This window comes from Podarcis bocagei (genome assembly GCF_964188305.1).
Source record: "Podarcis bocagei genome assembly, chromosome: 17".
Taxonomy (NCBI): domain Eukaryota; kingdom Metazoa; phylum Chordata; class Lepidosauria; order Squamata; family Lacertidae; genus Podarcis; species Podarcis bocagei.
The window spans coordinates 7,613,060-7,630,210 of record NC_138143.1 but is presented as its reverse complement, the minus strand read 5'-3'; positions in this window follow the sequence as shown (position 1 = coordinate 7,630,210).

The following is a 17,151-nucleotide window of genomic DNA, read 5'->3' as shown; positions in this document are numbered from 1 at the left end:
GAGGTGGCAGGGGAAAGGGTCCTTTTTCCAAGGGCAAAATGGCGTTGGAATGCAGGAAATTGGCAGAGGGGTTGGTTTTCTATGATTTATAAAGCTAGGTATCTTCCCTGAGCTGTCAAGTTGAAAGGATACATTCAGGTATAATATTTATAACATTTAACAACTTTAAAGATGTGCACCCCCCATGTAATTTTCGTAACATGCTACTCACCATTCAAAAAATCACAATTCATGCACAGAGTCTGGCACATCCTGAAACTATATAGTAAAATAATACCTCCCACTCATACAACATGTTTTGAGTCTTCAAAGCATGCAGTGCAGGCCAGTACAGTCATACCTCGGGTTGAAGTTGCTTCAGGTTGAGCGTTTTCGGGTTGCACTCTGCGGCGATCTGGAAGTAACAGAACACATTATTTCCAGGTTTCGCCGCTCACGCATGTGCAGACGCTCAAAATGACGTCACATGCATGCGCAGAAGTGGCGAATTGCGACCCGCGCATGCGCAGACACGGGTTGCGTTCGCTTCAGGATACGAACGGGGCTCCAGAATGGATCCCGTTCGTATCCAGAGGAACCACTGTATTATAATCCCTGTGTTGCAAATGGAGGGGTTGTTGTCCGTGTCCTGAGAAGGCCACCTATTGAGGTGAGATTTGCACCTGGAACAGAGCTCACCCCCATGTCCACTATGCTACAAATGGTATCTTACATTCAGCTTCCTGCCTCCAGCAACACCTTCAAAATGAGAAAGCTCCAAGGTGGCAGGGGAAGGACGGACTGCTGCTTCTATACCCAGCAGTTTTTCTGTGCCCCAGAAAAATCAAGACCCATATGTCCCTAGCAAATGGAGTCAGAACAGCCCCAGCCATGTTTGCAAAATTAGCTTTGATGAAATATTCATGCAAGTGATATATTATTAAAGCCAGAAGAGCAGGCAGCGCAGTCTCCAGAATGGAAGAAAGTGAGCTTGGCCTATGACCCACCATTAAGCAACAGGGGAGGGAAGCAGACGAGGTTGTAGCCAGCCTGCTACACTCAGAGCAGACGGCTGTGCATCATTCCTGGTTGATGGAGGCTGCAAAATCATTGCCGCAGCTGCTCCACTTTCCAGGGGCAGCTCTTGTTCAAAATCCCGCAAGCACGTAGGTCAGACATTAATTTTTTAAGAAGGAAGAGTAAAAAATTGACTCCCTCTCCATTTTATTAAGAGGGCTGTTCAGATATGAAGATGTACAGTAAGCTCATGCGCCACAGTTCTGCAGGCCATACGATACGATAATCTTTATTGTTATTGTCCCATACAGAACAACAAAATTGGGGGGGGGGGATCTACATCAGACATTCAAAAACCAACAAGCCTGCTATCCCAGCTATCCCAGCCTGGTTAGCCTCCTAAAAACTCTGATACCCCATAATTAAATACAATATGCTCCCAAAGAGACTACCTTACACTGCGTTTAAAACCAAAATTGCATTTGGATAGAAACTGTTTCTCAGACATCCATATTTATTTGGCAATAACCCCACTGCCTTATTCTGCAACCTTATGCACACATATTTAGAGTAAACCTGGTGGAACACAGCAGACAGGGCTGGATTAAGACCTTCAGAGGCCCTAAGCACTTACAATATTTGGGTGCCACCGTAAATATCTAATTCAAAATATAAACAATAATAAACTGTAAAATAAAATTATATTTTTCGAAATGAAACAAAACCTACAGTAAGATGGAAAATATTTATTTTTGTATACTTCCACTTTATTTATATTTGCATTTTTTTCTCCTACTTGTCCTAATTGCAAAGTCATTGATGAGATCCTCAAAGCTATTCTTACACAACACATCTTCTTCTATACTTGGTAGAGATAAGGCACCCAGCCTGCCTTGTTGCATAGTTGTTGTGTTGGGATTTTTAATATACTTCAGCTGAGAGAATGAATGCTCAGCTGAGAAATTTGTGACCATTAGCGTTAAAAATCAGGAAATGGAAAATTTCTGTGGTGCCAACCTTCCCTAGATGCCCTAAGCACGTGCTTATTTTGCTTAATCTAGCCCTGACAGGGGAAGTTTGTTCTCGGAGGACAACCTAGGGAGGACTGGGTTGACCACTGCCCAGAAAATAAGTTCCATTCTCCTGTGTCGTACTCCCTTTCCTAGCCAACGTCATTGTGTTTGGTTCAGCTGGAAGCCAGAGACATGTTCGATTTGTGCTGGATCCAAAGCTGTGACTCATGGAGAAGCAAGATCTGTTGGGGTGTTAATGCTGTGAGCCCCTTCACCTCCCCAGATCTTATGCTCAGGTTGTATATATGTGTAAATAAAACCACAAAGGCAGTGAGCAGTGAGAGAATTCAGGGGCTCCAGGTGCCTGCCCAGGTTTGGGTTTCTTCCCCCCCCCCAATTTTTTTTATTAGTTTTCCAAATTTATAACAAACATATCCACAAACATACAAAAATCAAAAAACAAACAAACATGTATCCTAACTATAATATTTCCACTTTTGTTGTCATTGTTGGCTGACTTCCTCGAATCCCCCTGGCTGAGTTTCCATATAAGTCATTATAGCAGTTTTCCAAAACTATTTTCACATAAAATTTACTTGGTCCATTAACATCTTTCTTTTCATTTTGACTTTTATGGTTCGGGTTCCTTGGAATGAAGGCCTGTCCCATTCATATGTAAACAAGAGAAAAGGTGGGGCAAGGTCTAATTTTTAAACAAAAAAGGACGTGCTGCTGTGCTAAGCATAACCCTTCACCCTCTGCTGCCTCTCCTAGTTTTGCACCAGCGCTCTCCCCAGCCTGGATATCTGATATTGGAAAAATGAGCTTGGGCAGACAAACTGTGAGGGGGGTAGAGCAGTTCCCCTTTTGTGCATGCACCTTTCGTTGGCTATAAGTATGCCACCTGCTGCTTTATACAAGAATGGGTGAATAAATGAACGAAAGAATGTGTCTGTCTCCATCACGAACACTTCGTCCCTTTGTTGATGTGGTAATGCTCACATAGGCTTCATATGAAACAGATCCTGTCTGGATAGCCTCACAGAACTGCAAATCATCTTCCGTAGTGGTACCAAGAAGATATGTCTGATGCTGACACACATCAGTAAGTCATTATTTGAATTCCTTTCTGAAGGAAGATGGAGGCACCTTTTAAAAGCTTTGGATTCTAAGGGTACACAGGAGGACTTATAGTACTTTCTAATGCTCAGGCACGTGGTTTAAATTAGCATGCTGCAGATGTTTTTACATGTTCACTTTCAGACAGGTTCTAGTCTATCTCAGCATAAGTTGGTTGCCCCTGCTATGGTCACTCAAAGACAGCAGTCATTGCCCTTTAGTCGCTGACGTTCCATCTGCAGTGAAGCAAGTCAAAGACCAGGTCGGCATCAAAGGCAGGAGCCAAATATTTCTTTCTAAAATGCAACAAAGGCCTGGGTGACATCATTTCTAACCAATCCCAGATCTTCCTTCTCAGAGGCTCTGCGTATTACATTTCCAAAGCATAACATGTAAACCAATTTCCAGTTGAAACTCACACATGTAACGTAGAAGCTACCTTGAAACTTTAGGCAGGTGGTTTAGCTAATGCTACTTGCACAAAATAAAAGCTCATCTGATGGAACACTGATTTGGGCAGAGGAGTTTACTGTTCTAAGGAGAAAAGGATATCATTCACATTTGACAGAGACCACAGAAGGGTGTAGGTACTTCTGAATTTATTGTCTCCTGCAGCTGGTGCTTCCTGTGAGTAAATTGCTCACAGGAAGCTGCCATTTTGCTCTTAGTACAAAGACAATATAATAAATTTTCAATTACAGTATATACCTAGGATTTCTCTTCACACCACTGCCTGGATACACCACGGGACAAATTGCATGTGACATTTTTCATGCCTTTACAACAGCATGCTTCCTGGCCACTTTTATTTTGAAGGAAAAGCAGCTGTGGGGACCGTGCCGGAAAATGTGCTCCCAGTCCAGATCACAGCCCTGTGGCAGGATCCTGCTGGATATCATAGCCTGTTTTTTGTCTCTGGTTCTTGCTGATAGCAAGGGGGTTATGTTCAGCAGGAAATTGCGGTGGAGCCCTGTTTTGGATCTAGAACAAGTTCTGTAAATGACATTTTCCTCAAACTAAAAGTGGCACTTAGTGCACAAACCCAGGATGGTTCATCAGATTATTGTCACTCTATTAATAAACAAAAAGATTCCATCATCTCAGTTCTAGTAGTAAACATATTTATGAACTCTTATGTTCAGAGAACATCTTCTGGTTAACTTTAATTTCTTTGATTTCAGGTAACAAGAGCAATTAACAGAACAGATACCCAATACTTAACAATAACCAGCCCGGCAAGAGTTAACAGCCCTATATACCACAATGTGCAAACTGCAAATTGCCCCAGAACATCTATCCAAAGCAAACTATATGATAATGATGGAAAGCAATTGTTTTCCTTGTGTGAGCTACACACAATAAAGCAGTACCATTGTTAATGAGACGTGCCTGGAGATGTCCCCATATTTTTCCATGCTGCTGACCATATTTATTTATGTATAATTTTGTGTATTATTTATTAAATTTGTATTTGTCTATATCAATCCACCGAGTCACTGTCTACTAGTTAGCAACTGTTTTGGCGGTTGACACAAAAAAGAAAACCAAAACTTCCTGGAGCTGTACAGTGGTACCTCGGGTTACAGATGCTTCAGGTTACGTGGTTTTGGGTTGCGCACTGTGCTGAACCCGGAAGTACCGGAATGGGTTACTTCCGGGTTTCGGTGCTCGCGCGTGCGCAGACGTGGCGCTGCGGGTTGTGAATGTGCCTCCCGCACGGATCACGTTCGCAACCTGAGGTTCCACTGTACATCAGTCTTTTCTCTATCGAAGACAGAAAACAATGTCATAAGTAGGTTTGGTTGGAGGTGTCTGATCAGTAATTAAATCAATTTCATGATTGACATGCCTCAAACATCTTAATCGCTACACGGAAAAATGTGCCTGGCTCTCCACGCCCACTCCAACACAGAAGGCTACAAGAACTTGCTATATATTCTGGATAACTCTGATAAGGTCCCTTGTCCCCCACAAGCCTGTTTTGTGTGTTTCATATCTGCTTGCAAGTACCAGGGACTACAAGCTAGAGGCTTAGCAGTACCACAGTGGCTCACAGCCTCCCTTTTAAAGACACTGAAATTCGTTGGGGCTTATAGGCTATTTCCTTGATCACAACAGCACCAGCTAAAGCAGCATAGAGACAGAATAACAGGGTGGAAGGTGCCTGGGGCCTCAAAGCCCAGTGGCTTGGTTTCTATGTTACCGTGGTGTCGTCCTGCTCTAAGAGGAAGTACTCTAAGAGAAGGGAGCTTCTGGCTTGTTTTCTGAAAGCTACAGGGACACCATCGCAGATGGCTACCACATAGCCTCCAACATTTCTCCAATGAAAATAGGGATGCCCCCTCCATAATGTAATTTTACTATCTATACCCCACACAACTATACCCCAGTCACTTAAGGTAGCCTCCAACATATATAAAAACATAAGAAAACATTGTTTTTAAACTTCCCTATACAGGATTGGCTTCAAATGGCTCGGGGGTCAGATAACTCCATACCCTCTAACATTTCTCCAGTGACAATAGGGACATCCTAAGGAAAAGTGATCGGGATGCAGGTGGCACTGTGGGTTAAACCACAGAGCCTAAGACTTGCCGATCAGAAGGTCAGCGGTTCGAATCCCTGTGACGGGGTGAGCTCCCGTTGCTCGGTCCCTGCTCCTGCCAACCTAGCAGTTCGAAAGCCCATCAAAGTGCAAGTAGATGAATAGGTACCACTCTGGCAGGAAGGTAAACAGTGTTTCTGTGTGCTGCTCTGGTTCGCCAGAAGCGGCTTAGTCATGCTGGCCACATGACCCGGAAGCTGTACGCAGGCTCCCTTGGCCAATAAAGCGAGATGAGTGCCGCAACCCCAGAGTCGGCCATGACTGGACATGACTGGACATAATGGTCAGGGGTCCCTTTACCTTTACCTAAGGAAAAGTGGGACATTCCGGGATCAAATCAGAAACTGGGACGGCTTCTCTAAATCAGGGATCTCCCTGGAAAATAGGGAAACTTGGAGAGTCTGCTCCCAGCTCAATGTGGATAAGCTAACACAAGGATTTCTACCTACCTGTCACATTGGCCATAGAATGAGCTTTCAGTCGCCATGATTTGGTGCAGGAAGTGAGGCCTTGAGGGCCAAGGAACGCTTCCAAAGAGGACAGGTGTGGCTTCTCCAAGTGCCAGAGATAAACTAAGATCACATTCACACCATACACTTGAAGCACTCTCATACTACTTCAATATTCATGGCTTCCTTCAGAGAATCCTGGGAACAGAAATTTGTTAAGTGCACTAGGAATAGTAGCTCTGTGAAAGGACTCCTAACAACCTGGCATTCTTCAGCTATGGTTCCCAGGACTCTTTGCAGGCAGTGACTGTTAGAGCACTTTAAATGTGTGGCAGGGACCCATGCATGATGTGCTGGTCCCATGGGTTACCCGAGAGGTGAGGTCCAAGTCCAGTCCATGGTCAAGGTGCAACGTGGAGGCAGTCCGTAGTAGCTGAAGCTGGGTGCAGGGCAGGGAGTCGGGTGAAGTCAGGAACAGGCTTGCAAGCAGGAAGCCAGGGCGGGTCAGGAGCTCCGGCAGAAAAGCAGGACAGGATTCAGGCAGGAACTAGCAACCAGCAATGTTGCTCCCACAACTTCGGACTGGGTCTGGCTGGCTTTTATCTCCCCCGAGGCATAGGGTGGCCCCGATCCTCTGGTGACTCGCCTCTCCTGGCCTGGAGGCGACACTCCTCCTGCAGGAACTTAGTTCCCTCCGCCTCTCTGCCCTGAGCCTCTGCAGCTCAGGAGAGGCTGGAGGGTTACCGGACCCAGAGGCAACCTCAGCTTCCTCTGATGGGGCTGAGAGTGGAGCACCTGCAGGCAATGGGTCCTCCATCACCTCAGCGGCCAGAGCAGACTCAGCTGATGCCTGCACCTGAGGATCCAGCACAGATGAGGACCCTTCAGGCTCATGCCCCAGCCCCAGCTCAGCTGGTTCTGGAGGCGGGGAATCCTGTGCAGGCTGGGATCCCTCAGGTTCAGCATCTGAGTCTGAATCCCAGGCCATCACACATGACCTAAACATGAGTCGTGGCCCAATGCCTGCTTGAGCCCAATATTGTACAGCTCTGAGCATTTTTGGCATGCTTCTGTCTCAAGAGACAATGGAGTGCACCTCCAGGGGTGAAGTCAAACCGCTGTGTTAGCAGGCCAAAGTGACCTCCCTACTGCACAAGCCTAGGCAGAATGTGTGGTGGTCCTGGACTGCCCTGCAAAATAGGGGCACTTGGAGGGTCTGGTGTTCAAGGTGCTCAGGGTGGCCGAAGACTGAGCCAGGATGAATCTGGCCTAAGAGCTTCTTTCAAGAGCCAAGCATTAGGGCCCTTCTGCTCCCTGCCACCCCTGCTCCCGTCCTCCAACCACTGTTCTACATATCTGAGATGTGTGTTTATGAATTCTATTCAGAATGGTAGCTTGTGTGTGGCTGTAGGGCCGACTGAAAATGCAGGGGAAGCAGGGGAGAACAGGCAGACAGGCAAATTTAACAGGCCAAACACCTGCTTTGGGTCTCTTCAGGACTTGCCACACTTGTGTACAGAGACTTACTACCTCCCCCTCAGACGCAACAGTCTCCTGAGCTCCACAAGGCATCATTAAGTGAGTGTTGCAACACCAGAATCGTTGCTATGGAATCAAAAAAGCAATGCCAAAGCCTAAACTTTCTGCGGCCATCACAGCATATTCCCCATACACCTCTTTAAGATTCAAGTATATGAGGCCTAGATATTGTGGAAATTTGAAACCATGGGTCTCTCACTGAAGAGTAGATTTGAGAACATGGATCTTTCATTGCCAAGGAGACAAGGCTAGATGCGTATCTGCTTGCAGGCAGCCTTCCGTCCCCAGGGAAAATAAGAGTAATAGGCTTGCCAGGGAATCTGAGACCATAGATCTATTGTCACTGCAGAGTGTAAAGTTCCTTTTATATTTCATATACACTTCAGGCCCTCCAAGTGTCCCTATTTCCCCCCTCAGTGAACCCTTGCATGAAGTCAAATAGGTGCTTTCCCTGCAGGGTTTTTTTTGGGATGGAACTACAGTGGTACCTCTGGTTACGTACTTAATTCGTTCCAGAGGTCTGTTCTTAACCTGAAACTGTTCTTAACCTGAAGCACCACTTTAGCTAATGGGGCCTCCCGCTGCCACCGCGTCACCAGAGCACGATTTCTGTTCTCATCCTGAAGCAAAGTTCTTAACCCGAGGTACTATTTCTGGGTTAGCGGAGTCTGTAACCTGAAGCGTATGTAACCCGAGGTACCACTGTATTTGGGTGCTCTGTGCTTGTCTTCTTTCCTTTTATACTGTTCAGTCAAAAACATTCTTGTAAGAAGTGAGCAGACTAGTCTCTGAAGCTGCAGATTTATGCTTACAATAATTCTTTGTGTCTTTATTGTTTCTGCCACAGGAGCTTGTGCTTGGCATCTTTCTGTCCCGAGAGACAATGGAGCGCACCTCCGGCCTCCAGGGCACATGCAATATAATCATTATGTGCGCTGTGTATGGGGCGGGTGAAGAAAGCAAGTTGCAGGGCCTCCCCATCCCTGTAAGTGCATTGCTTCCTTCCTTGTCTATCTGATAGAATCATGGAAAGGATCCTGAGGTCCAATCCCATGCAATGCAGGAGTCTCAACTGAAGCATTCATGACAGATAATAATAATAATAATAATAATAATAATAATAATAATAATAATAATAATAATAATATATTTATACCCTGCCCTACAGAGCCGGGCTCTGGGTGGCTAACACCAGAAAAATTACATTAAAAATATAATAGGAAAAAAACCCCAACCAATTTAAAATACAGGTTAAAATACAATTTATAATGCAGCCTCATTTTAAAAGTAGCCCATGGATCAAAACCATAAGGGGAGGGAAACATAAGGGTCAGGCTGAGTCCAAACCAAAGGCCAGATGGAACAGCTCTGTCTTGCAGGCCCTGCGGAAAGATGTCAAGTCCCGCAGGGCCCTAGTCTCTTGTGACAGAGCGTTCCACCAAGTCAGGGCCAGTACTGAAAAGGCCCTGGCCCTAGTTGAGACCAATCTAACCACCTTGAGACTTGGGACCTCCAAAGTGTTGTCATTTGTGGACCTTAAGATCCTCCGCGGGGCATACCAGGAGAGGCAGTCCCGTAGGTACGAGGGTCCTAGCCCGCAGAAGACTTTAAAGGTCAAAGCCAGCACCTTAAACCTGACCCTGTACTCCCTGGGAGCCAGTGCAGTTGGTAAAGCACTGGATGAATGTGATCCCGTGGCAAGGTCCCCATAAGGAGCCTCGCCGCGGCATTTTGCACCTGCTGGAGTTTCTGGGTCAGCTTCAAGAGCAGCCCCACATAGAGTGAGTTACAATAATCAAGCCTGGAGGTGACCATCACATGGATCACTGTGGCCAGATCAGGGCGAGAAAGGTTAGGGACCAACTGCTTAACACGGCGGAGATGGAAAAATGCCACCAACTTCTGTCCTCCAAGGAAGGAGAGGCCACCATCTTCCAAAGGGGGTCCGTTCCACTGCCAAACAGTTGTTACTGTCAGAAAGTTGTTGCTGATGTTCAGTTGGAATCTCTTTTGCATGGCAAGTCCCCTCCCCCATGTGAAATAAAGACACTAGACACGGTATTTAAAGTTAATGGGCATGAAAAGGCCACAACTTTATTGATTACAGAATTGAAAAGGTATTGGCCTTAGGCATTGGCTCCTAACGACTACCCGGCATGGGGACCGGGAAGGGTTGTCCACAAGCCGTGGGAGTCCTGTTGAAGTACGCCTCTGATTGGCGCGCCGGGTTGCCGACACGCCCGGGGATTCCCTACTCTCGTGGGGGCAAAGGCTAGCCCCCGCGTGAGGATGTGGGAGGATTTCTGCCCGCAACCCCCTCTCCTCTGAAGTCGGAAAGGGCTTTCTTATAACTTGAATCCACTGGTTCGAGTCCTACCCACCAGAGTTGCACCGTGTGGGAGGAGGAAGATGATGATGATGATTAGTTGTATTTGTATACTGCCCTACACTTGGAGGTCTCAGGAGTTGTTTACAGAACAAAGATGCAGGGATTTGCCACAACGGTGGTTTGTGTGCAACAGGGGCTGGGCTGGGGGTTGCCCCAAAGGAGGAGGGAAACATGGACATGGGTGAGAAGGTGGAAACGGGTGCAAAGTGGGTTTGCAGAAAAGAAGAGAGAAGTGCTTAAAAACTGGGATCGGGAAGGTGTAAAGTGAGCAAAGTAGTTGCATGGGGTTGAAAGAAGACGCTCAAGGAGGTTAATGTGGGGGGATGACCGGGAGTTGATGAGTGGAGCAAGTAAATAGCAGGTTGCAATTGCTATCTTAGTAGAGGCATCCCTCTGTGTGGGGAAAAAAGAGGGATGCCTCTTTTAACATTATGCCTGCTGTGACAAGTTTACATAATTAGCATGAGCTGAGTCTCCAGGTATTGTTGGCTGACGCCTTTCACCCTTGAGCTCCTGCGCATGCTGGCTGAGACTGATGAGAAAGGGAGTCCAAGGACTTCAGGAGGATAGCTCAGTTGGCTAGAGCATGGTGCTGATAATGCCAAGGTTGCAGGTTCAATCCCTGTCTGGGACAACTGCAGAGGGTTGGGCTAGAGGATCCTCACTATTATACAATTCCAACTCTATGATTCTATGCAGGGACGCGGGTGGCGCTGTGGTCTAAACCTAAACTAAACTTAAACTAAAAGTCTAGGGCTTGCCGATTGGAAGGTTGGCAGTTTGAATCCCTGCAACGGGGTGAGCTCCCGTTGCTCGGTCCCAGCTTCTGCCAACCTAGCAGTTCGAAAGCACGTCAAAGTGCAAGTAGATAAATAGGTACCACTCAGGTGGGAAGGTAAACAGCATTTCCGTGCGCTGCTTTGGTTCACCAGAAGGGGCTTAGTCATGCTGGCCACATGACCCGGAAGAACTCTCTGCGGACAAATGCTGGCTCCCTCAGCCAGTAAAGTGAGATGAGCACCGCAACCCCAGGGTCGTTCGCAGCTGGACCTAACTGTCAGGGCTCCTTAACCTTTACCTTTTTTTCTGATTCTATGAGGGCCATATATTCCCCATCCCTGATCTAAAAATGGAGTTGGATTCAGACAGGTGTCATTGATCTACAGGTCTACTAAAATCATAAATAAGTCTGGATCCATCCCAAAGTATGCTTTCCCCCACTTTAAAGTTATTCATGTGTCCCCCCTGCAAATAATAGATGGATTTATCCATCAATTAAAGGACTTATGATTATTTGACCAAGATTTCCTTAATTGGGTGGCAGCCCTAGTGAAAAATAGATTTCTGTCAGATGTTAGTGTTATATTTTAAGGAGTAAACATAAGTGTGAATTTTCAGGGTAATGTGGAGCATTAATCTCCTTGGCAACCCTGCAGCCTCACTTTAAAAGTCCATATGTATCCCTGAGGCTCAGCAACCAGAAATATTTAAGAACAGGGGACTTGTGCCATCAGATTAAACAAGGAGGAGGAGAAAGAACCATGTAGGCTACCTAGATCTCCTTGAAGAAAAAAAAGGGGGGAATATAAATGCAATAAACAACAATAATAATCAGGGAAGTGAGAGCTATGGAAGTGGAGCACAGGAGTGGCTACAGTTACGTGCTCACAAAGGGCTTAGCACCCCCACAAAAACCCCATTTCAGCAGCCTTGACAAACAGAGCCAGAAGATGGCCAAGATCAATATATTGAATGGAAATTACAGAGGTGATAAGAGCAAGCCTAATGCAGGGCATTTAAGGAAATCAATTGGCATTGATGGGTCCAAGAAGCACAGCTAGCCCTAGCAAAGCTGCCTGGAGCAATTCTAGCCAGCAATATTGTCTCAGCATATATGCAGGGAATGAGCCAAATCTTTATGATGATATAGCATGCAGCTACAAGGTAAGCAGGCCCCTGTTGCACTGGGTGCTCTCCGTCTCTTAACTGTTTATGTAGGAGACGTGCAATCAATAGATACTAAGTATGTGGAAATGTTGTTGCCTGCGGCAGCTAGCTATCATGTGCTTTGTTTATATATGCTTAGAGTAGTGGTAGGCAGCCATTTTTTAACTTCCCCTGGCAAGCGGGCCGCAAATCAAGTCTAAAGAACTGTCCCTCTATCCCAGCCTTCCCTAAAATGGATGCCCGCCATGTTTTTGACTGCAGCACCCTCTGCCTTCAGCCAGCAAAGCCATCCCGGCCAGGGCTGATGGGAATTACCGTATTTTTCGCCCTATAGGACGCACTTTTCCCCTCCAAAAATGAAGGGGAAACCTGGGTGCGTCCTATGGGGCGAATGCAGGCTTTTGCTGAAGCTTGGAGAGCGAGAGGGGTCGGTGCGCACCGACCCCTCTCGCCCTCCAGGCTTCAGGAAGACATCCGCAGCCTAGGCAGCCCTGTGGGAGGTCCCGCAGGGCTGTCTAGGCTGCGGATAGCAGCCTGCTTCCCGGAGCATCGGGCGCCCTGAAAGCAGAGTGCCCGGCGCTTCGGGAACACATCCGCAGCCTAGGCAGCCCTGCGGGAGGTCCCGCAGGGATGTCTAGGCTGCGGATAGCAGCCTGCTGCCTGGCGCGAGGGGCGCCCTGAAGCAGAGCGCCCCCCGCGCCGGGCAGACATCCGCAGTGTGGGGAGCCTTGCAGGAGTTCCCCGCAGGGCTCCCCACGCTGCGGATAGCAGCTTGCCTCCCGGCGGGCGGGGCGCCCTGAAGCAGCGCGCCCCTCCCGCCGGGCAGACATCGGCCAGCCCCACAAGCTCGGGGGACAGCAGGGAGGCGCAGCGCCGCCATCCCGCTGTTCCTCGACCTGGTTCGGTTTCCCCGACCTGCTTTTGGGGGGGAAATAAAGGGGGGGAATTCCTTTATTTCCCCCCCAAAAAACTAGGTGCGTCCTATGGGACAGAGCGTCCTATGGGACGAAAAATACGTTATAGTCTAAAACTGCTGGAGGCCACCAAGCTGTTGAGGCCTGCCTCTATTCAGTGGGGTCTGTTGCTTTCTTGCAAGGATTTATGCCCTGCCTTTCCCCAACAAATGCATTCAGTGGGGCTCGCAAAAACACAGAGCCAATAAGTACACAGTGACAAAAGGAAATAAAATATAAACAGCAGCATTAAATTATGCTTAAAAGACACTCAGATAAATAAAATGCCTGCTGAAAGGTGAGCAGCAGAGGGCCAGGTGAACTTCTCTTAAGCAGACTATTCCACAGCCTGGGCACCACAACTGAGAAGGCTCTTTCTTATGGGCACTTATGTCTCAAATCATATGAGAACAGGTAGGGGGACTTCCACAGAGGAGCAGACTTCTCAGGTAATAAGGGAGGGGGCAATTCCAGAGATAGATTGGACATTTAGAGCTGTAACGATAAAAGCTAACACAGAGAAACAAATTTGAAGTGGGTGTAAAAAAACAAAGGTAAAGGACCCCTGACAGTTAAGTCCAGTCGCAGACGACTCTGGGGTTGTGGCACTCATCTTGCTTTACAGGCCAAGGGAACCAGCGTTTGAAGTGGGTGTAAAAAAACAAAGGTAAAGGGACCCCTGACAGTTAAGTCCAGTCACGAACAACTCTGGGGTTGCGGCGCTCATCTCGCTTTAATGGCTGAGGGAGCTGACCTTTGTCCGCAGACAGTTTTTCCGGGTCATGTGGCCAGCATGACTAAGCTGCTTCTGGTGAAACCAGAGCAGTGCATGGAAATGCCGTTTACCTTCCCGCCAGAGTGGTACCTATTTATCTACTTGCACTTTTTTTTGGCGTGCTTTCGAACTGCTGGGTTGGCAGGAGCTGGGACCGAGCAACGGGAGCTCACCCAGTCGCGGGGATTCGACCTTCTGATTGGCAAGCCCAAGAGGCTCAGTGGTTTAGACCACAGTGCCACCCGTGCCCCCTCTTGCAGTGGGTGTAGCTGATACAAAATCCAGTAATATGCTCTGATCTCCTGGACCAGACAAAGGCTGCCTATGTTTTCATGAGAGATGCCTGATCTGATGTCCCCTTCCTGTTCTCTCTGCCATATATGTAAACCCCACACTAGCTAGAATGCACATTCAATGTGAGCATGACTCCCTTCCACTTTCCATCTTGCACGAGCATCTTCAGTATCAATTGTGAAAGTGCCCTGAGTTTATACATTGTGCCTGGGCTCAGTTTGATGAAAGCCAGACAGAGATATGCCCACTTGATTTGTTTCCAAAAACTCCTTTCTTGCAGAAGCAAACCCAACCCTGGGAGGCGATCCTTGCGCAGAGGAAGCGAGAGGGATGGAGAGCAAGGCAGAACCTCATTCTCAGCTGCCCTTAGTCGCTGTCCATGGTAACTGAACTGCTTGGCTCTATCCCCCAAGGAGCTCTCCAGTGAGACTCTGGCTCTTCGCTCACGTGTCTTTGCCTGCATCTCCCAGAAGCTGTGTATGCTGGAACACAGCTAGGCTTCTCCTGTTTCTACATGAAGACATGCAAGGAGGCCGGGAAAGGATGCTTGCTGGGAATCTTCATGAAACCTGGCATTAGCTGCCGAGCTCAGGGGAGCTGTACACATGCAAAAAATAAAAGCACCTTGGTTTTCTTTGTATTTTCATTGTTTGGATTGCTGTTCCATAGTGTTTTTTTTTTACTGAGAGGATTTTGTGGTGTACAAAATGCATTGTGGGTATGTCAGCTTCACATGTGTGGAGAAAACTACAGGGGCTGGAATTTTTGCTAAGCCTATCTATTTTGAAAGTGTTGCCTAAAACTTAATATGCAGGTGTCAGTCACACACAGATAGCAAACCAACAAACCTATGAAATAGTTTATTTTCATTTTCCTACTCCCCCAGCCCCAAATGAAATACAGTGGTACCTTGGTTTACAAACTTAATCCGTTCCAGAAGTCCATTCTTAAACCAAAGCGTTCTTAAACCAAGGCATGCTTTCCCATAGCCGTGGGGGACTCAATTTGCAAATAGAACACACTCAACAGCTTCCAAGGCAAAGTTGACAAACCAAAACACCTACTTCCAGGTTTGCAGCGTTCTTAATCCAAGTTGTTCATAAACGAAGCTGTTCTTAAACCAAGGTACCACTGCATGTGTATATGGTTACCTCTCTTCATGGGCCTATCAAGGTCATTCTTTCTCTCCATATGAATTCCATTCTCCCCTTCTCACTACCTCTCTCTGCATGACTGGAAATTATTTCTCAACACACACCCCTGCCAATCTTATCTTATTCTCTCAAAATTTGAATCCTTGATTCCTGCTCTAATTGTGGGTGATTTTGACATTCAGGTTAGTTTCCCCAATTCCTCTTCTCTTGAATACCTTCCCCATTTGCTAGACATATTCTTGGTTGACTGACCGAACCCAAAGAGCGCTCATGTTTGGTGCCTCATCATCCTGGAAAAAAGAGACAAGGTGGGGGGCCTGGTGTTGTTCAACATATTTATAAACAACTTGGATGAATGAATTGAAGGGCTGCTCATCAAATTTGCAGATGACACCAAACTGGAAGGGGTAGTTAACACTGCAGAAGACGCAGTTGGGACCTTAACAGGTTGGAGAACTGGGCCCCAACTAATAAAATGAATGTCACTAGAGACAAATGTCAGGTTCTGCTTTTAGGCAGGAATATCCATCTTCACAAATATAAGATGGGGGACACCTGGCTCACCAGTAGCACATGTGAAAAGGATCTAGAGGTCTTAGTGGGCCACAAGCTTCACATGAGTCAACAATGCCATGCAGCAGCAAAAAAATCTATTATTCTAGGGTGCAACAACAGAGGTATAGACTCCAGATCAAGGAAAGTCAGTATTGTTCTATTCTGCCTTGGTCAGACCACACCTGGAATACTGTGTCCAGTCATACGCCCCACAATTTAAGAAGCATATTGACCATCTGGAATGTGTGCAGAGGAGGGCAACCAAGATGATCAAGGGTCTGGAAACCAAGCTTTATATATATATATATATATATATATATATATATATATATATATATATATATATAGCAATGGTTGAAGGAGCTGGGTATGTTTAGCCTGGAAAAGAGGAGACTGAGAGAAGTGATAGCCATTTTCAGATATCTTAAGGGCTGTCAGATGGAAGATGGAGCAACCTCATTTTCTCCTGCTCTGGGGGGTAGGAATCAAGCCAGTGGGTTCAAGTTACAAGAAAGGAGATTCTGAATAAACATCAGGAAGAACTGTCTGACAGGAAGAACTTCCTGACAGTAAGAGCTGTTTGACAGTGGAATTTGCTGCCAAGGAGTGTGGTGGAGTCTCCTCCTTTGGAGGTCTTTAAGCAGAGGCTTGACAACCAGATGTCAGGAGTGCTCTGATGGTGTTTCCTGCTTGGCAGGGGGTTGGACTCGATGGCCCTTGTGGTCTCTTCCAACTCCATGATTCTATGATTCTAAGACCTCTTTGACAGTGGAATGGACTCCCTCGGAAAGTTTCCCTGGAGGTTTTTAAGCAGAGGTTGGATTGCCATCTGCCAGGGGTGCTGTAGCTGAGATTCCTGCACTGCAGGGGGTTGGACTAGATGACCCTCAGGGTCCCTTCCAACTCTATAATTCTGTGATTCTATAATTCTATGAAATGTGTTAAAGTGCACGGAGGGGAGGGGTGCTGGACTGATTCTTTGTCTTCACAGTGCATTCAGCTGCTCCTTGATCTGCTTTTGACACTGAATCTTCATGAGAGGTTTTCATAGGCTCAGTCTTGCGCTGAGTTTTCTCTCTGGTAGTCTCCAGTAAAAAAGAAAAGAAAAAGAAGGATAAAATCTGCTCAGACTATTGCTGACCCATAACTGTTAAGCTATGCAAGCAAAACTGCGCTCCTTTGGAACCCTCTTCTCTATAAAGCTTTCGGTGCGGTCAGTTTGTGCAAATGTGGTTTACAAGAAAAGCGAGGGCTCGCAGCTATTTTTTTATATTAAATTTTATAATTAAAAATGCTCTGTATATGGAAGAGCAGCTTCGATCGCGGAACCGAGTCGGGGTAGAGCAGCGCCCCCTGGCGTCTC